Source organism: Callorhinus ursinus, unplaced genomic scaffold (assembly GCF_003265705.2).
Source record: "Callorhinus ursinus isolate GAN/ISIS: 27379988/994484 unplaced genomic scaffold, GSC_fseal_2.0 scaffold47, whole genome shotgun sequence".
NCBI lineage: Eukaryota > Metazoa > Chordata > Mammalia > Carnivora > Otariidae > Callorhinus > Callorhinus ursinus.
The window spans coordinates 2,874,681-2,896,096 of NW_027397109.1; positions in this window are offsets into that span (position 1 = coordinate 2,874,681).

Sequence of the window (21,416 nt, forward strand, 5' to 3'; positions counted from 1 at the left end):
ACTCTTTAAAGTTTACTTTACATGCTTTCGAAGATCAGCTTCTCAGGAAATCTGGCCTCTGTTGTTGACGGTGATGTGGTCGTGCTGGGTGTTTTCTTCCCCAATGGTTGCGACTCCATGGGGTTTTTCATTTGTGTCTCCTGAATGCTACTTTTTAAGTTCCCCCTTCACCCCATGATGATTTGTATTCTTGTTTCCAACACTGAACAATAACTCAACCCATCTATGTCTTCATTTTCTTCTCTGTACAATGAGGATAATGATGAGGCCTCCCCCAGAGGACTCTTTGGAGAGGAAATGAGTTTATGTGCATACAACACTTGGAAGAAGACACACTCTGGAAGGGTTAAGCAGAAAGAAGAGAACCCGGAGGGTGAAATTGCCAGGAACACAAGTGCTAAGAATGAGTTGTCTTAAATAATGCAGCCGTTATTGGTGCCTGATGAGTAAATGAATAACACTAACGTTACTTCATGGACACCCAGAGAGTTCACCTCCAAGATAAGTTGTTAGTTAATAGCATGCCATCAGCTAATGTCCAATATGAGACATGAGAAAAAAGTCCCCTAAAATGGTAAGTCTAAGTAGAATCTTTACATCAGGTATGACTTGATTGTATTTAATGGTATAGTCATTCCTCTTTAACTTGGGTGATTCAAAAATCTTGTATTGGAAAGATTGCCGAAGAGATGCTAGTACGTTTTAGTATCCACATCGTTCCAATAGCAAGCATAAGATTGCTCCACTCCAACTGGTGATCATCTTTCCATCTTGTAACAAGAGATGTGGTGGACAATCCAGACACATTCCAATAGATCTCGAATTTTCTGGATTCCCACTCGGTTTTCTTATCTTCAGTCTGTGACCTCTGAACAGATATAAAAACCTAAAACATAATTTTGATAAACTGTGTGAATTAGAACTATTACACCCATATTGCCTTTTTTGGGGGTAGGGGGGAAAGAATAAAAGTGTGTTTGAATTTTTTTTGTTTGTTTATTTGTTTGCCTTTTTATCAACCTTGAATTCAGAGGTCAACATACACTCCTGTGCTCATCATTTCTCCAAGGTTGTGAGGATGTTCCAAATCCAGAGGCAGAACCTAAACATCCTCAAACTATTTAAGAAGAGGCAGGGACATGGTCTGCAAAACCCAAACCAGATAAGCAGCTGCCTTCAAACTGCCCCAAAAGAGGTGACGTGAAGAACCCCATTACTTTTACGGGCTTGACCTGGACCCTCATAAAACTTTCCTGTGTGATTTCTCAGGACAATATGAATCCTGGAGACATCCAGAAAGGGAAATGAAACTCTTCCGGCTTGTATTTAAACTTGACCCCAAAGCATATATGTTTATTGGTCTCATAAACCCAATGCAACCCTAGCGTTCCTGACTCAGGATGAGGGGCTGGGACAAAGGGTAATTGGTCACCAGCGATGACATCATTGTTATCACCTACCTCATCATAGACCGTGTCTGAGCATCCCTTTGTCCAGCAACCCACCAGCCACTCCGGGAAACGGCAGACATGTGGCCCCTGTTAGCAGTTCACGGAGGCCCTATATCCGAGGCAAAAGATAAAATTATTCTGCAATCCTAGGGCCAGTTTTGTGAGGAGCAAGGCACTGAACAACCAAAATGGCAGGGCTCTTAGAAATCACGCCATGCTTTGTGTGGCACCGTGTTTGCCTTCCAGCAGTCCTGCACTAAAACGTGAGAGAGGCCTATGGGGTTGGTTTTGGAATTCATCCATAGTATCTGAGTCCTTTCTTTCCTCCACCTCTGGTTCTATAAAAAGTAGGTAGAGAAGCGAGGGCGGGGGGCGGGGGAGGTGAGTGGGTCTCGGAGAACAGCAACAGCCTGCAGTTCAGCTTACTGCTTGGCGGGGGGGGGGGGGGGGGGTCTTCATTAGCCCCCGCCCCCACCCCATTACCAGAATACAGGGGAGCACAGTGGGAGGCAGGAGCCCCAAGAGGCTTCACTGCGTTTTAAAAGTTAGTCCGTCCACCTTCCCAGCAAGGCAGCCCACCAAGGGCTCCCTCCGAGAGGATTTTGAAGTGAGGTGGGTAGCAATTTCCCTTTCTTCCTCCCTTTCCCGCGCATCCCTTCCCCACCCCCACTCCCACCCCATCTCCTGGTGGCAGCCGGGCCAAGTTTGTTGCTTGCAGCAGAAAGACTCAAACGCTTTCGTGATCCGACTGTTTTCAAACAGGCTCAGCTCCTGTGAGCCTTACCAGCTGTGACTAATAGCAAAGAGAAGGGGGGAAGAAGCTTCTCGAGCCTGCAGGCTTCAGACAGGCAGGCTCTGGGGGAAACAAGAGAAAGCCATTAACTAACCACAGTGTTATCTTGATTCTCTCGGAGAAACGAGCTAGGGACGCCTAATGAACTAGCCTTAACGTTTCAAACTGAATGTGCCTCTGGGAGTTCTGCTAGAACAAACAGTGTGACAGATCAATGCTTGGTTCCTATATCAAGAGAAAAGGTTATTCTCTCCTCTAAGGAATTAGAGGATTAGTATATCTCTCTGATATATTTTCTCTCCTTTTAAAATTTTAACTTTTCTGAGAATGCTCAGGTATAAGGAGTGGAAAGTGGATGGGGAGGGCGAGCATGGTTCAACATAGTGGTTTTGAAGTTCATTAATACGGGAAATAATCCTGTAAGATAGAAGAACATTTCTTTTACACTTTCTAGATCACAACTCAAATTTTCTGTTGTTGCATCGCGCAAGTAGATATTTCAAATGCAATCATACTGCCTTCAATTTCCCTGCCTCAGACTGAGGTGGGGTCAAGGAGCAAGCAGGCAAAACTCGCCTTTTTAGTTTGAAAATCCCCATGTGGCTACTAGCCAGAGATTTTCAAAAGGTGACTAGGTTTCTTAGCCAAATCCTCCAAACTGCTCGTTTTCTAGGAAGCTTAACTTTATCCGTTATCGTTTTGAAGAATTTCTTGATATGAAGGGATGTAAAATATAAAATTCTTGTCAGTCAGTAATGACCGGGATTGGACTGTGCTCTGTAAGGGTGACCCTTGAGGGTCACTGAGGGGAATGCCAATGTACCTTCGTAGAAAACTGGTCTCAGCTTCTTGGAATAAAGAAAAAAGAAAGAGAGAGAGAGAGAGAGAAAGGGGAAGGAAGAAAGGAGGGAGGGAGGGCGGAAGGATGGATGGATAAAGGGGGAAAAAATGGTTCTAATCAATGCCCCAGTTCAGGAAACTGTGTTCAGGTTAGATATACCCTTGAATCCTGCTTACCTGTATTCTTCCAGAAGATTTCTATTTGAATCAGCTTACTTTTTTTATTGTTGTTGGTGGTGTTTTTTTTTTTTTTTTTTTTGTACTCATTTTCAGCCAGCAGCGTACCCTCGAATCAAAGTGATTTGGCTGTGATAAATAAAATTGAAAGCAAGCCATCTCTCCTGGTATCTCAGGATCTCCTAGATTTCCAAATGTTCCTTGGGCACCTCAATCCAAGCAGGGATCCTTAGATGTGGAAGGCAGCTTATCTATGAGAAGGATTTATACAGGGTAGCCGTCTTCACAGACGCTTGTCCAACAGCATGTCAGCCTGTTTTGTAAGACTAATTATGGAGAGGAATATGATACATAGTTAATATTTCTGTGAAAATTTCCTCCTTCAAAGCCTTAAGACATGCATACTTTGATCCAGCAATTTCAATTACAATGACTTTTTTTCTAAGAGAATAGTTGGGGGTTTATGTACAATTTTACCTATGTGAAAGCCTATTGCAGCAGCAATAGTGAGAGTATGCTTTTCCCAACTGATTATCTCTCTACCAGTGTTAAACAATCATAGTCTTGCAAAGTTTTTTTTTTCTTTTACTTAATGCTATGTACTTGCTAAGCAAGCCAGTTCTTCTTAAGTAAAAATGGGAAATTTAGGTAAATCTCACTTTAATTATTGCAGTGTATTAGTCTGCTTGGACTGCCCGTAACAAAATACCACAGACTGGGTATTTTCAACAGAATCTTTTCTCACAGGTCTGGCCCCAGATCAAGGTGCTGGCAGATCAAGGTGCTGGCAACATAGTTTTCTATTCTGAGGCCTCTTAACTTGACAAGTAGGTGGCCGCCATCTTGCTGGGTACTGATATCACCTCTTCTTTGTGGGCATGTAGGGAGACGGGAGGAGGGTATCAAAGGCGAGAGAGAGAGAGAGAGAGAGAGAGAGATTTCTTTGGTGTCTCTTCTTTTAAGGATACTAATACTGTCAGATCAGGGCCCACACCCTTTTGACCTCATTTAATCTTAACTAGTTCCTTAGAGCCCCCTTCTCCAACTGCAGTCACACTGGGGGTGAGGGCTTCAGTATATGATTTGGGGGGGCACACAAGCATTTGGTTTATAGTATACAGTTTCCTAGTTAGGGGAAGTTTTTCTTAATAAGACATTCTTATTTCACTGAGTCTCAAATAAGATTGTATAATTAGGCCAAAGAAACTTCACACCAACAGCTCAAAGAAAGTTCTCCTTGTTGCTTTTCACACAGGCAGTCTGAGGGTCTGGACTCTCTGCTTAACTAGCTATTTGACCGGAAACAAGGCCCATAACCTTTGTGGCTCTTGATTTCTACATTTTTAAAGAGAGGGGTTTAAACCAGATGTCTTCTTAAGTTTCTTTTAGCTTTAAATTTCATGCATCTGTGACTGTTTCTTGTAGCTCAGTGTTCTCACACCTGTGATACAATTGTCAGAAATTATAACATGGTAGATAACCTATTTTACAGAATTTATAGTTATAAAAATTCCATGTACAGATAATTTATGCATGTGTACTTATTTTCCCATCAGTTTCATTTATACAAATCACTCTGGATTATTGTTATAGTCAAAGAATAAACTACATCGAATTCTCTTTAATTCAGCCTTGGAAGTTGGAAGCAAATGAAATGAAATACAACTCAAATTTAAGGAGAAATTGGATCCATATTTGGAATTTCAGCGAAAACAGGAACAAGGAGGAACATTCCAGTAAAATAATATAATTCATTTTTATGAGTAGATTATTAGCAAGCATATTTCAAAATCTGACCCTTATTAATAATTTTATATTAATATTTATTGCCTCACAATTTCCACCATATATGCCATAAAACACAGTTTTGTTTGATGAGCTCTTTGTACCAATTATATAAACAAGTTGGTAAGGACGTAAAAAGAAAAAAGGGAAGAGTATAAATATTGGATTTTAACAGGCCTGTAAGATCACAAAGGTTACAGGTCATCAACTCTAGTTTGACTCTTGGGTCATTCCTCAATCAGCTAGATTTATAAAAGAACAAACCACTGATGGGTATGTTGGACTTGAAACAATCAACCTCAGAAGGAGTTGCAGTTGGGTAGTGAGTGAAATCATCTCTGGAGTCAAGAGTGTAGAAAATGTTCCAAGATTCTTAGAGACCAAAGTTTCCATCCAACTGTTTACTCTTTTAATAGGTAATTACTTTAAAAGACACTCATTAAACCATTTCCATTAATAGACCCCACTAGGCATAGATGGTTCAACTCTCCAAGGCTTTCTGGGTGTGTCTTTCCATATAGTATTTTTCAATTTTTTTAAAAAAGATTTTATTTCTTTAATTGAGAGAGAGAGTGCGTAGAGGAGAGAGAAAGAGCATGAGCAGGGCTAGGGGCAAAGGGAGAAGCAGACTCCCCATTGAGCAGGGAGCTTGATCCCAGGATGTTGGGATCATGACTTGGGCTGAAGGCAGATGCTTAACCACTGAGACACCCAGGCGCCCCTATTTTTCAGTGTTTTATACATCTTTTTTATATCCCATTTTTTCACTGCATTCCCTCAATGGCTTGAATACAAAGATCTAGTTCTAACATACTCCATGCTAGAGCCAATGTAGCTTTAAGATGCGCTGGACAAAACTGGATTTTAAGAGAATAAGAGGCAGAATCAGGACAAAAACACAGCAAGCACTTCCTTAAATGGGAAAATATGTTAATTTTAAGGATGACATAATGTTTACAAACAGCGGTTTCAAGGTAAAGCTATTTCCAAAAAAAGTTGAATGTGGACAATAATCCAGAGAAATGAGACTGGATAGTTAACTGATTTGGAGACTCCCAAGCAGAAACAGAAAATTTGTAATTTAATTATTTGATTATGCTGTCACACAGTTTCCATTTTTCCTATAATTTCCAACTATATTTTTGATATTATAATTTACAAAACTAGTCATGTATTTCATGTGGACCCTATAAAGTGGAGATTGGGAGAAAAAGATCAGGGCTTTGCACTTACACAGAAGTGGGTCTAAATATGCCCCCACATCTTGCACCAGCTGTGTTGTGTTTTTTTGGGGGGGGAGTACTGTCAGCTTCTATAGCACTGTCTTTTCTTTTACAGACCTCAAGTTAAATACCCCCCATCCCACCCCAGGGAGACCTTCTAACACCACTTAACCTTCAATAACTTCCAATCTCTCTGTATGATATTCTTCTATTTATTTTTATCCCAGACATTATTGCTAGTTCGTATTTTCTTTTTTTTTTTTAAAGATTTTATTTATTTATTTGAGAGGGAGAGAATGAGAGACAGAGAGCACAAGAGGGAAGAGGGTCAGAGGGAGAAGCAGACTTCCTGCTGAGCAGGGAGCCCGATGTGGGACTCGATCCCGGGACTCCAGGATCATGACCTGAGCCGAAGGCAGTCGCTTAACCAACTGAGCCACCCAGGCGCCCCTAGTTCGTATTTTCTTATTTATTTCCTGCCCTTGCCCACTCAAATGTAAATTTTGTGAAAAGGAGGCTCTTTTTTGCCTTGTTTACTTCTATTCCCAAGACCTAGAACAGTACCTGGCACTTGGTACTTTCTCAGAACAAATCTGATACAGGTATATGGAATGAATGAATGAATGAATGAATGATCTTTAGTTGCCTCATCTCACTTGGGGGTGGCAATGCCTACCTAAAAAGCTGTCCTGGTCACACACTAGGGGAGTCCAATTTTAAATGGTTTGTCTAAGAAGTACCCAGGAAATATACATTCTTTACCCTTCCCCCATTCCTTTGTATATTTCCTGATTGCAGTTAATGAGAGAAACCAAAGTTTTCATGAGTTGAACTTTTGACATCCTCTTCTCTTTTCCTTATTATGAAAACACTAAATACATCTCCAGGAAATAGATATGCCTGGAAGTCCTTGATTTCCAACAAACTCCCACCCACCTCCTTTCCACAAAGTAATTGCTTGGATTCTGTGATTTTTATTTTCTCTTGTTGGTTCTGTTTATGAGAGAGATACCTTTTTAGTTCGTGTTTATGTGTGTTGTTTTTCTTAGTCTTTCAGCCTCCCCCTTTTTTTTTTCCTAAGAGAAGATAATCAGGTTCTCATGTTACTACTAAGTGTTCTAGCGGATGGAAAAAGGTTGCCACATGAGGTCATTGCTGTGTGGATGAACTTGTAGACACTGACATATCAGAGAGCATCTAAGGGAAATATTATAGGGGCCATCAAGGCCGCTTCAAATTTCCTGATTGCATATATTAAAACAGGATAAGCTCCAATTACAGGAATGCTCTCTTCAATAGAATGGAGAATTGGAGCTGTGTGTGGATTCTGATCTCTCTAAGCAGCCAAGTGTATCTGAAAATATGAAAATAAAGTTAACTATCTATAGTTGGAAGATCAGGAGAGCAAAGGAGCCAGGCCATATCATTTTGTGCAAGGAAAAAAAAAAAAGATTTTTAAGAGTTCAATTTAGGTTTGTGGCTTTTCACCAAACACAGGGTAAACCTGAAATGCATAGCTTCGGATTTCTTCTTCCTGGTGATTTGTCAGATAAGATATGGAAACTTAGCCTTAATGGTTTTAAACCTTTCTATCTGTGACCATAAAGTGACCATTTACAAATTGGAATGCTTTACTGACCTCAGACCCAGTTGCTTCTGGACCTGTCATAGCAAGTGGGACTTCCAGCTAAAACAACAGCCGACTCGGGCAAAAAGTTTCCCACCGTCTGCGTGAGAGGAGTTGTACTGGAAGACAGATGCTTAGAACAGCTGTCTACTTAGAGCCATCTTAGGGGAGAGTGATTAATGAACTCACTTGGGCAGCGAGGAGTCCAGTTCACTGATCCATAGTTGCAGCACAGGTATTGATGTGAAACTAATGAGAAATTTGATGCTCAAATTTGAATGTTTATTCCAATTACCAACCAACAGATTCAGATTTTTTTTTTTTTAAGCTTAAAGCATTAACCTTTTGTTAGCAATGGGCTCCATCAAACTGCGGGTTGACATTGTGTGCTAGAACTTGCGAAACTTTGACAAATGGTACTCCTCCCAGGCACCCAGCTTTCTTTAAATATCATGTTAAGTTTCCAGCCAAGGAAGGAAGGAAAGAAGCAAATACCTGCCTTGTGCCTGTCACACTGGCAGCCACTTAGTGCTCAACACCTGGATGCGATGAAAAGTCCCTCCCAAACCAAATTAATACGGCCCAATACTGAATACTTGTCAGTGTGGAGGCCAGGACAAGGGCACTGGGAGTCTAGGTCTTCTCTGTGCTCACCACATCACACCTCAATTACTGTGCTAAGCCCTGACTTTCACCCTTTACAAGAGATTAACCTTTACTCTGGAGAAAGGGAAAGCATGGCAAAGACTGGAAAAAAAAATAAGAGATTCATTTAGAAAAATGAAGATACAGAGGTTCCCCCCCTTTCCCCCCAACCATGGTGTCACTTTCCACAGCTTTTTTTTTTTAAGATTTATTTATTTATTTTAGAGAGAGAGAGAGCGAGCAGGAGGGGCAGGGAGGGCAGAGGGAGAGGGAGAGAGAATCTCAAGCTGCTTCCATGCTGAGCACGGGTCCAGCCTGATGCAGGGCTCGATCTCACCACTCTGAGATCATGACCTGAGCCAAAACCAAGAGTCAGATACTTAACTGATTGTGCCACCCGAGTGCCCCCACCACGGTTTTAATTACCCATTTTCAACCGTAGTCTGGAGGCAGATGTGGGGAGATTGCTATCTAGAAGTTAGAGAAGAGTAGACAATGAATGAATCGCAGCAAGTATATTGCAGGTCTGCAATATACATCTGTTAAATATTTACTGCCCTTCTCTGTCTGGCATCCATGGCAGATTCTGTGAATCAAGTGAAACCCCCTTTGACACGAAACAGGATGGGACTGATGTCCCAGCCTTCCACATGGAGATCTAGACAGCCTTACCAACCGATCAGAATCAATATGGAGGGGAAATCGCTTTGCCAGGCCAGATTGGGAGGAATCAGGATCCTTGATATGTCCCCTCCTGGCTCCCTCCTTCAGGTCCCTGCTCGCATAGAACCTTGTTGGGGGAGCCTTCCCTGACCCCCCAATACAAATCTCCAGTTCCTCTACTCACCCTGCAGGCTCCAGCCTTCCTCTGCCTAACGTTGAACCACCTGACACTTGACATTTTCACTTGTCTGTTTGCGTATTTTCTCCCACTCCACTCAGTGAGTTTCATGAGGGGAATGACTTTGTTAGTTTTGTTTACCGCTGTACCCCCAGCAACTAAATAGGTGCTTGACTCAGAGTGGTTGCCCGGTAAGTGGTTGAGTAAAGGGATGGTTTAATTACAATTTTAGTAAGGATGTCCTGTGGGAAAATAATCAGTTCTACTCTCTGAAGCCTGCTAGTAGAGAAATAGCTGGAGTGGTTAAAGTTGTTGAGGGTTGGTTATGGCAAAATATAAGAAAAAGCACATATGAGAGCCATCAAATTCAGTACCAGGCTGCTTTCTGAGGTAGAGCAAAAGACTTAGTCATTGCATCCATCTATCAGAAAAATAGTAGAGGAGATTCGTGAATCGTACAGAAAATAGACTTGACCACCTCTGAGGTCCCTTCTGAATGTTGTGTAACATACCTATTCCCCCAGAGGTTGACTGTCTTGGTTAAAGATTTATGCTGTTTCATGAAAACCATTATGCATTGCCTATGGGCTTAGAGAGAGTTGTCACAAGATTCACGCCACTGTCCCTTCTTGGGATCGTGCTAAGAATATTCTTATTACCATTCTTGTTAGGCCCTACTAATGGAAGCATAAATGTGATTTTGGTATAGTCTTGCCAGGGATGATTGAGGTTATCACAGTATGTAAGCTATATCCCCAAAGCAAGGATCCTTTCAAAGCTGAGGGAAGTATTTCAGACTATTAGAATCTTATTTCAGAAATGGCAACTTTATTGCATGAAATGGGGCCAGGATGTGCAGTAAGAGTTAAATGTTCTTCCAGAAGAGCCTGACTCTAAGCCAGGATATGGCATTAAGCACAGAGAAAATTGGGCTGAATAATCCCTTCAGACTCCTTAAGGTGCTGAGCTGACATTTTGATATGCTGCAAGTTGGCAAGTCAACGCTTGATAGTTTATCTTCAAATTCCACATTTTAAAAGTCTTATTTCCCTCTTCCAAAAAAGACTATACCTGCAAACACCTTAAGCCATACCTACACAAAACTGGATATCGTTTTTGTTGGTTCGATAAAGGGAGAATTGAATATCCCAAATTTTGTGGGAAAAGGGGCTGCATTTCTGCTTAAAACCCATGCCTTAGATTTTTTAGTAGCCACAGAATTTTGTAAGGACAACAAATTATGAAGTGATAGCAAGATGTAAGATGTTCCAATGTTAGCACTTTTGAAAATAAAAATTTAATAGATGATATATGAGTTTTAAAATCAGTTTGGGCTATTTTATGTGGTTTGATTATAGATGTCAAAATATAATTATTTTTCTATTCTTAATCAGACAGGCCACTGAGAATGTTTCCCTGCTGGGATTTCCAAATTTAATTGAAAGAGAGTTTTCAAATCCAACTAGTGTGTTGTGATAGCTAAAGGGAGATAAGTCAGAGTGGGGTTGGAAAAGAGAGAATGAGTCTGAAGATTTTTGTAGATACATGTGTTAATCGTAACAGAAAAATTGGTAAATTCAGGTCTGTAAGTCAACCATACATTAATTTTTTTCCCTTTTCATGTAAACATTCTGTTCTCCATAAAGCTTTCCTTATTCTTTAGCCTATTTTCTTGTCTTATATGTTCCATGGGTATCCATCACTCCTCTTTCATGTGGCTCAACACAGGTAGACTCACCTGTCCCATGTCACCAGCATTTTAAGAATGTGGGCTCTGTGAGGGTTGGGCTGTGTCCATTGGATTCTAGTGTCTCCAGGGCCTGAAATGATGGAGAAGCTCAACACAAGTTGCCAAGTGTGGGAATTATGCTTGAACTCCCTTATCATCATTCCCATCCCAACAAATCTCCAGCCTGAGTTCAATCACCTCAACTGTAGGAATTCTTGTTCTAGCTATGATTTGCTGGAACATACAAGACTAGTTTCCTCCAACCCAGAGGCTTTCAGGAGACACAGAAATGAAATATAACAAAAGTGCTGAGTACTCTACTTAGCAGCTGTGATATCTTACAAGAACTTCCAAGAGCTGCTTGATAGTGTAAAGATGTTCATCAACCATGAGCTTATGAATAAGATTGCTTGTGAGGAAACACAATTGCTTCCCATTTGCAAATATAAAAGGTTTAGGCTGAGGAGTCCCTGGCTTCTTCCAGAATTCGCCAGTGGCCCCCAGGTAGTGTGTTTATTTTGCTAACTCTGCTCATTCATTAACATGTAAGCATCCAAAGATGCACCATATACCACAGCCCTGGGGATCTGTGGCAGAGAGAATCCTCTAGGCTAACAAAAAGGAAATTTTCTAGCAGCATTTATGTTCTGCTTTTCAATGTACCAAGCAATGATGGAAAGAAACCTGCCTAGGCAGAAAACCTCAGTGACAGAATTTCTCCGATACGCAAAAGGATATTCACCATATTCACTCTGTTCCTTTAAAGCAATGGGAGTCAGTTAAAATAGAAATTTCGAACTGCCAACTCACTAGTATCCTCAGTGTCTTGTAAGTTGTTTACTTCTGAAAAGATGGTCTCTCTTATTTCGATTTCTTATTTTTCTTCTGCCGAACGTGAGTACATGTATAGTGTTTCCGGATTTGAAAGGCTTCCTACACACACGCGCGCGTGCACACACACACACACACACACACACACACACACCCTTGAAATAAAGTGCCTGATCCCTGCTTTGGTTCTTGCCCCTCTGGCGGGTCAGGGGTCTCTCTCTGAGGAGCTTCCCCGCGCACCAGCAGTCATGCGGAACCTGTTTGCTGGCATTGAGCGCCGAACTTGAAAGGGAGTGCCATAGAGATGAGCTGACCTTCCTGGCCCAGCAACCAAAAGGGAACCCTGTGGGGAGTACCTGAAGGGGGTGTTTCTCCCGTTGGTCACATCAAGGTTGTTCACTTCAGTGGCTCTGTTTTAACTCTTCCCTCGTCTTCTTTACTAACCACCGGAAGAGGTGATTGTTTTCTGGCCCCAGCTTCAGAGGCATTAAACCCTTCACCTTGACTTCTCTTAGAATGGCAAAAGTAGGGAAGGAAGAAGAAAGAAGAGCCGAGAGAGACAACAAAGGCCCTCGGTGCTCCGATCACATGGGTAATTACTGTGCTCACATACACGGACGGGTCTGGGAGGCAGCGCTTACGGCAGGAGGGGTGGCTATTTACGATGCATCTGTACTTGCTCTGTGCACCAACAGTTGCAGTTCCTCCCTTTGCAGCTCAGGAATCTTGGTCCACATGTTATTTTTGAGAGCTGGGTCCTCTCAAGAGGAGGAATGACTAAAATGACTTCAATTATGGAGACATCTCAGAAAATCAATGATCTCAGTGCCCTTTGTGTGGCGATAGGTAAGGACGTGGGGCTGGCTGAGAGTGTGCTTAACATGGAGACAAATCCGTGAAGTTTTTAATAAAGCAAATACATATTTAGTGCCACTTTTATTTGGCTTTACAAATTCTATCAGAGCTTCAAAGACTGCTCCTCGGGGCTTTAGAAGGATTAGATATTAGCCTTTGGACAAAGGATCGAATATCTCGCATTTCACATTGGACAATCACAGGCCACATTTCCTTTAAATGTTTCAGAGAGACGAGTTAAATTTTGAAGGGGAAGCTTTCTATTTGAGCTGTGCGAACAAAGGCAAGTTTGTGTCCCGGAGGGCGGGCCCGGGGGATTTCTGCTAAGCGAGATGAAATGATTGTGGTGAAATCAAACCACCTCTGCAGTCCCCTTTGTCCAGTTTGTGCTCTCTCCCGGGTGTTCTCCTTTTGCCTGGGAAAAAGTCTGGCAGTGGTCAAGCAGGAGTGGATCAAATGAAGCAGGCATGAATGTGCATGCTGACCTCCAGGGGCCTCAAGGACGATTAAAAAAAAAAAATAGACAATGCACGGCAAGCACTTTGAAAACAGGGAGATGTTATTGCTGCTGCAGTTATGATCTTTAAGCACGGAAAACGCGTTCGTGGTGAGTTTGCTTTGGTTCCCCTCACTGCTGGAGAGAGTAATCAGCGGTGGGACGTGTCTCTCATCCACCCGTATCTTTTGAGCGGGGCTCAAATATGACAAAATTACCAAACCTGTTTTAGTTTAAATAGTCTGAGAGAAGTTGCTGTTGATACAACACACTCGATTCAGAAATTGACAAAACTATTATGTGATGGTTGTGATGAACTCGTACTGATTTTGAAAGAAAAAACACTTGGAGTCTCTTTTATCCATGACTCGTAAAATCCTTGGCATCTGGGATGTCGCAGGTACCCCCATTTTACACACCACACAATCCAGGGAGATGATGTTGTCCCTCTCGGACTGAGGAGGTGATCCCCGATTTATAATACTGCCACAGAATTGTTGGACTAGCTTGCCCAGAGGAGTGATAAACATGGTGCCATCTTCCTCAGCAAATGGAATATCCTTAACATGGGTCGCAAAAATGCTGTTGTACCCTAAAATCCCAGTCCAAGTCAATTTTTATTTGAATCTGGTTACACACCAGGATCAATCCCCAGCTAACAGCCTGGTTCCCCAACTCCTCAGTAGCATCTGGCCAATTTTAACTTGTGGCTGGAGGTTTGAAACCATGCGAAATCCTGTGGTTACAGTAATTTCCACCAGGAAACCATGAGACGCTGAGTGGTATACAAATGAGTGATTTTCAGTCAGGATTATTTTTATTTCCAAGTTGGAACTTGAGGTTTGGTAATACATAAGGACGAAAGTAGCAAACCAATTCTACGCTCAATTCTGGAAGCGGAAATTTTGGAAGTAACTCTTTCTTGGCAAACCCGTTTTTGTTTTTTTTTTAATTTTATTCATGGAATTTAGTGACTAGGAGAGAGTCTTTCTTTCTAAGAGGAAGCAGAGAGATGATGTTGCTCCCAAACATTACCTTGACTATTAAAAGTTACCCTTTTCCGAGTAGGTTCCTTTATCACACCGAATCCAGACCACAGTCTGCGAAACTGGCATTATTATCCCCATTTAAAAGGTAAATGAGGCTCTGAGTAGACTCAGACACAAACACAAAACTTCAAAAACTCACAACTTTCTTCCTTGATAAAAATGCAGCTTCACAAATGGGACTTGAGGTGCTCCCTCCCCCTTGCGCCCCTCAGGATGTTGCTTTAACTGTTTCAGATCTTGGAGATGCAGTGACTTGAGTAGGGGAGAAAACACGTCCTCCGCTCTTCCCAGGGCCTGGGCTTAAGTGTGTCCTAATCATCACCCTCACAGCATTAGCTCTGATGTTGGATGCCCGGCAAAGGGGGCGTCTTTGCAACAGTTTGTTCTCAAGGTTGGTGGCCTCCAGTCAGGGTTTATCTGTAAGTTACTTCTCAGGAACGGGGCCAGATCAATACTGTATTCTTTCAGACCTCTCTAAACCCAGCGGGGAAGGCAATCACCGTAGTGGCGCTCCCTGCACCTTCTAGAGCAGATCAATACTCTGACAGCGTGGAGCTTTGTTCCCTCCCAGCTCTGAGATGTTCTGCATGCTCTACATGATTGCTTAAAGGCCTGCGTCCCCTTCCCCCATGACAACACTGCTCCCACCCTCATCTTCCCTTAATACCATCACTGTAATTGCCTGGACATGAAATAGCAGCACAAACCCAGCGCCTGGCCTTTGAGGTGTTTTATCTTTTTTGAACATCTCTATTAGTAAAGGGTGTTGATTTGGCTTTCATATGTAGTCGGAGCTTGAATGCAAACCTGCGCTTATTTACGCTGCTTGGCGAAACCTACTGAGATGATTTTACCTATGGGAATCATATAGGGGACTGCTTCAGGAGAAAGGAAGACATAAACTCCTAAGCCCAAGAACATTAGCTTAAACTTTATGTGGCTTAAAGCCCATTATATCTACCCCATACTGCCACAACAATTGTCTTAGAAGGGCTCTGTGTCTTATTTACTTTTTAAGTGATTCTGCGTAAAATGAAATATTTATTTGACTGTTTGCAGCCGGCATTCCAGTCAGTGGTAAATAACCCAAAGGCTCAGCACATCCTCATTTTTCCAATTTGTGTTTGTTGTTGTTGTTGTTGTTGCCTGCCAAGCAAAGTTATTGATAAGGTCTGAATCTTTGTCATACACATTTCTTCTTATAATTCTCATCTTGCACACACACACACAAATAAAACAAAACCCCCAAACAGTTCAAATATATCTTAAAATATGTATATTACCTGATAGCATTAAAAATAGAAAAGTTTAAATGAAAACCCCCTACTTGGCTTACAGAATAAAAGCCAAGGAGTTTGGTCTCATTCAACTGGCTTCAAGCCCTTCTCTTTGGCCTCTCCTCCCGGATATGCCCCTGCCCCGGGTCCTGACCTCCATAGGCCCTTTTGTTGTTTCCAGTCCTCTCCATACTGTTTCTCTTGCCAGGCCCCTCAGACACGTATAACTCTTGGCCTTTTATTCTTCCTAAATCCCCCCAGCTCCTCAAGGTCCCATGCCAACCTTAGCCCTTCTGGAACCTTGGGAAATGGTCCAACCCAATGGGTCACAATGATGAGTTGGATCATAGCATATTTGCAGTCCCAAACAGTTGAACTTCCAACATTGGCCAAGGATTTGTTTTTTTAAAATGATAATCAGAGTGATAAATATAGATATTGATCAATTGATGCATGAGAGTTCAATGGTATCCTTAATAATCTTATTTTCTCATGGCACACTGGTATCTGTTTGAAGAATGATAAGAAAGGGTGGGCCCACACACCCTTAACTGCTCCTTTCTTCAAGCTGTCTTACAGGGTTCGTAGGTCACTTATGCCAACCGCTGCGTGGTGTTAGGCATCTAAGACAAGAGGTATCGCATTCCCAAATGGGTCATTTTATTTGCTTGGTCATCCACAGGATCACTTCTATACCTTATCCGTATCATTAGGTACAGTGCAAATACATATTAATGTGCTGGCTGGTAGAAGTCACCCTTTAATAGACACCAAGTAGGTCCTGTGGACCGCACTTACACCATGACTATGAAACAAACCATACCAGAAGGAAATAATTCAGAACGCCTCTAGTATTGCAAACTAATTAGATGAATTGTCACTTCTGATGGCAGATACACCAGGCAAAGTTGCTTTAGTTAGTGGTTTACTTTAATTTAACACTCTGTCCATTTCAGGTTGAATATTCAAGTATAGCTCCTGAATACGTTGGACTGCGAAGATATATAATTAAAAAGTCCAACTGAAATATTCTGATGTTTTAAGCTGTTCCATATAGCTGAGAAAAGAAATCAACTTGTCAGACACTTGGCTGTCTTCAAGGGAAAACAAAAAAGAATTGGTTATACTCACTAAAACTCAGAATGACAGCCACGTGACAGGGTAATGCCTCAAAATACAACATGTAACATATAATGTGTAGAGATGACAGAGAGAGGGAAAGGGAGAGAGAATGCAACAGAGTAAATTATTTCCCCTACATTCATGTAAGTTGATTGCAGGCGAATTAGTAATGCATTCTCAAGTACATTGCCTTATAAGCATAGAAGTTACAAGCAACCCGTACACGACTTTATGAAATTTATTTTAAAAGCATTTGTCTGAGATATTGGTGTAGACAATGAAAGTGTAAAGGACAAAACTTTATACGGGGATAAAACAGGTTGCTGATGAATGGTGAAACCCCAGCAGTGTTGAAAGTTGAAAGAAAATTTGACTTTCCATTTTTAACTGAGAATATAATAAATTTTGAACAGGGAAAAGGAAAATATATTTGGAAGAAAATATATTCCTTTCCTCCCTCCCTCCCTTTCTTTCTTCGTCCTTCCTTATTTCCCTCCTTCCTAACTTCCCAGCTTCTTTCCTCCCTCCATCCCTGTCCTTCCTCTCTCTCTTCTCTCTCTGTTTCTCTCTTGAATTCTATTAAGAAGAGTTATCAAACTCCTCAATCCGGGCACCTATATGACACAATGGGAAAAGGCACTGAACTGGCTAGTACTTGACCTTGGGCATCTATTCAGTTTTACAATAATTTTCTCTTCAGTATCACAGTGATAATTGGAACCGTCTACCCATAGCCTACTCTAGCTCGGTGAGAATGTGCTGCACAAACTCCTTTCAACTCTAAGGATGAAATGTGCTGTACACCAAAGGAGAGGAATGATTGATAGTATCATTTTCTCAAGTCTCTCATATATCTTGGCTGCTATTTATTGCTATTCACTGAGCATTCACTATGTGCCAGGCACAGGTTTTTAAAAACACTTTTGGATGGCTAAATACTTCTCTCGATTGACTGTACTACATTGTTTAGAATCCTGTTTTCAGCATGGTCTTAATATCGTCATTTTAATTTTTTCCCAAGTCTACCAGGGAAAGTTTACTCATTTTCATGCTAGGAGCAGCATGGGTTTAGCATTTAACATTTAGTGTTTGGCATTTTTATATTTACTTATTTATACATTTTATTTATTTATTTTAGAGAAAGCGTGAGTGGGGAGGGGCATAGGGGGAGAGAGAAGAATCTGAAGCCGACTCCACACTGAGCTCCGGACCCAATGTGGGGCTTGATACCGCAACCGTGAGATCATGACCGGAGCCGGAACCAACAGTTGGATGCTTAACCGACTGAGCCACCGAGATGCCCCGGCATTTTTATTTTTGTTTTTGTTTGTTTGTTTGTTCATTTATAATTTTAATTTCAATGTAGTTGTGTTTGGCATTTTGAAGCCCATAAAATCAAGCTGGCTTAATACAGGCTTTTTCAAAGCAAACAACCTAACTTCTGAAGAAAACTTAATCTAGCATTCTAAATGTTCACCTAACCAGACAACAGAGGCACATAGGCAGTTCTACTGAACATTGTGTTCAAATTATTTTTCCTCTTCCTAAGTTATATAAGAAACACACTTTTTTAAACCAAATTTTTGTTTTGAAAAAAAATGAAACTTACAGAAATTTGTAAAACAGTAGAGCAATGCATCTACAAATGACTTCTTTCGGCTACCCATAGTCAGGTCGGACTTCACGGGCTACGGGCACAAGCGTCGCTTCAGGTACTAGTCATATATTGAGGGGTCCCTAGGCCATCCTTGCTCTAATCAACTATCCTCAAATTCAGAGGTTCCCACCAGCCACTCAGGTTTGATAATCCACTAGAGTGATTCACAGAACTCAGGAGAGCTCTATATTGATGATGATAGTTTTATTATAGCAAAGAGACACAAATCAGAAACAACCATGGGCAAGACACATAGGGCAAGGTCTGGGAGAGTCCCCAGTGCAAAGCCGCCATTGTCTCTGAGGACATGTAACGCTCTGGCACATCACTGTTTGTTAATACACAGATTATTGCCAACCGGAAAAGCTCATGAAAGCTTTAGTGTCCACAGTTTCTATTGCGACTTCGTTAAGTAGGCATGATTGATTGAATCACTGGCCATATGACTTAATATCTAGTCCCCCTCACCTCCTCAAAGTTTTGACACATACCAAGTGGCTCAAAACCCCAGCCCTGTAATCACACATTGGTCTTTCTGGAATCACCATCTTCCGTCTTGAATAATTTCGTTAGCGTAAACAATCAAGGGGCCCACCGTGTGTCACTTAGTTAGTATAAACTATCAGATGTGGTCAGATGTGGTCCATGGGGCCCACCGTGAATAGCAAAGACAGATATTTCCAAGACAAAAAGAGGCATTCCCAAGACAGAAAATTTCAAGTGTTTAGCATATACTTCTGAAGATCCAGGGACGAAGGCCAGTCAAATTCTTTATTATACAGACTATTATCATTTTGCTGAACCATACAATATAACAAGATATGAACTCCTAAGTGTTTCCGTATGTATGTCTTATAGGAACACCAGCATTCTCATAGTGGAATACAACATCTATAATACAATCATTAAACTAGGGAAATTGAACATAAATATAATAGTATTATCTAATATATAGTCCAAATTCATTTTTCTGTAGATGGCCCAGGTTTTTTTCCCTTCCAGTGCAGATTCCAGTATAGAATCACACATTGCACTTTATTGTTATGTCTCATTACTTCCTTTAAACAGAAATGGTTTTTTAAATTTTATTATTTTCTTTCATGACATTGACAGCTGGGAAAAGTATAGACCAGGTGTTTTATTTAAAAAGGTCCCCCAGGGCGCCTGGGTGGCTCAGTTGGTTAAGCGACTGCCTTCGGCTCAGGTCATGATCCTGGAGTCCCAGGATCGAGTCCCACATCGGGCTCCCTGCTCAGCCAGGGAGTCTGCTTCTCCCTCTGACCCTCCCCTCCTCATGTGCTCTCTCTCTCTCTCTCTCAAATAAATAAATAAAATCTTTAAAAAAATAAATAAATAAATAAAAAGGTCCCCCAGTTTGGGGTTGTCTTAATTGTTTCCTCATGATGCAATTCAGGGTATGCACTTGCTGGCAGGGATACTATATGAGTTTTATTGGGTCCTTCTCAGGAAGCTCATGGTACCTTGATTTATTTGTTTACGCACTACCTTTCTATTGTAAAAGTTTCTTTTTTACCTTTGTAATTAATATGAGATCTATGTGAAGATATTTAGAGACTCTGTAGACACACTATTGTTTAAGAAAATTGTATACAATAGTTTTAGTATCTGTTGATGATTCTTGTCTCTATTAATTATGACCATGATGGTGGCAAAGTGGTGATTTTCTAAAGCTATTATTCCTCCTATATTTGTTACTTAGTATTTTACTATAGAAAAAAGCTTTTCCAAAAAAAAAAAAGCTTTTCTTCACCCCTTTATATATGTTTCTTTGTTTAACCTTTTTAAAAGACTTATTTGAGAGAGAGAAAAAGAGAGAGACAGAGAGAGTAGAGGGAGGGGCAGGGGGAGAGGACAGAAGTAGACTCCTCACTGAGCATGGAGCCCAATGCGGGGCTCAATCTCACGACCCTGAGATCATGTCCTGCGCCCCAAATCAAGAGTCAGACACTTTACAGACTGAACTACCCAGGTGCCCCTTGTTTGTTTAACTTTGAGTATCAAGGTCATGGTTTCTTTTTTTTTTTATTATGTGATATATTATTATAATTCTGTTAAATTTTCACATATGATTTTATATGTTCAGCAATAATTATGAGCAACTATATGTGAGAGAGTATTCTTTAGGGACTATTGTTCTATATCTCTCACAAGTAAGAAAGCTGTGATTTAGAATCAATTGGAATAGAAATCGTTTATTTAGCCCTTAACTTTCTGAGCCTTCTCATGGAAATACAGATGTTGTAATGAGCAAGGCTCATTTCAGACAAACAAAGGTACCAACAACAAAAACATCCCCATAGTTGTGATTGTACTCTTTCAGAGAATGAGTTTTGTTCAAATAGTTACAAAAAAAACCCAACTCAATCTGTAAGCCAAAACATACCCTTGTTGGAAGAGGAACTGAGGGCATCCTTCAAGGTCAACTGGTTTTAAAATCAGACCAATCTGCTTCAGTGTTATGGTGTGTATTACAAAATGACTTTGGTGGGAGGGTGGCAAAACCCGCCATGTACAATGAGGTAAGCAGTGAGGTGTAGGGAACTCTCTGCCCGATGTGGTTTGTCATGACCTTCTGACCCCTCAATGTCTTCTGTGCCCCCCTTCCTGTCAACACCTGGAACTCCACCATCATGTTTTCTTCCCTGACCTCTCATCTAGACTTCTCCGTGTGTGTAAGACATCTCCTTCTTCTGCAGATATGGTCGCGCACATCAACTAAAGAATAAATCCTTCCCCATCCTGAAAGAACTCTGAGAGAGCAGGATTCAAGAGGTAGGATGGAGGGCACAAAAGGATGCTGGGAGCCAACTGGGAAGGAAGTAATCTTTTTTTCTTAAAGATTTTATTTATTTATTTGAGAGAGAGAATGAGAGATAGAGAGCACGAGAGGAAAGAGGGTCCAAGGGAGAAGCAGACTCCCTGCTGAGCAGGGAGCCCGATGTGGGACTCGATCCCGGGACTCCAGGATCATGACCTGACCCGAAGGCAGTTGCTTAA